Source organism: Cariama cristata, unplaced genomic scaffold (genome assembly GCF_000690535.1).
Source record: "Cariama cristata isolate BGI_N322 unplaced genomic scaffold, ASM69053v1 scaffold11976, whole genome shotgun sequence".
Taxonomy (NCBI): domain Eukaryota; kingdom Metazoa; phylum Chordata; class Aves; order Cariamiformes; family Cariamidae; genus Cariama; species Cariama cristata.
In genome coordinates, this window is record NW_009621604.1 from 34525 (window position 1) to 34782 (window position 258).

Below are 258 nucleotides of genomic sequence, written 5' to 3' on the forward strand. Positions count from 1 at the left end.
AAAATGTACCAGCACCACAGCTGGGTGGGAAAGCCCCGAAGCCACAAGTGGCTAGAGGCCAGGAGAGGACCCTGCAGAGGCAGCACAACATGCTCACTCTGTTTGGAGGTGCTTCCCTGGGTGTCTGCCCTTGGCTGCTGGTAGAGGTGGGCGAGACGGCCCTTCAGCCTGACCCAGAACTGCCATCCTGGGGTCTTGTTTCATGCAAAGTGCTCTGAGGTTCAGCCCACTGAGATGATGCTGGAGAGCCCGACGCCA

The 258-nt window shown here is 59.3% G+C and overlaps 1 protein-coding gene across 1 annotated transcript in view; it reads right to left on the reverse strand.

The window, feature by feature from the left end:
- EVPL (envoplakin) overlaps positions 1-258 on the reverse strand; it is a 24468-nt gene that overhangs the window by 18583 nt on the left and 5627 nt on the right. The gene's annotated exons all lie outside the window — the stretch shown is intronic.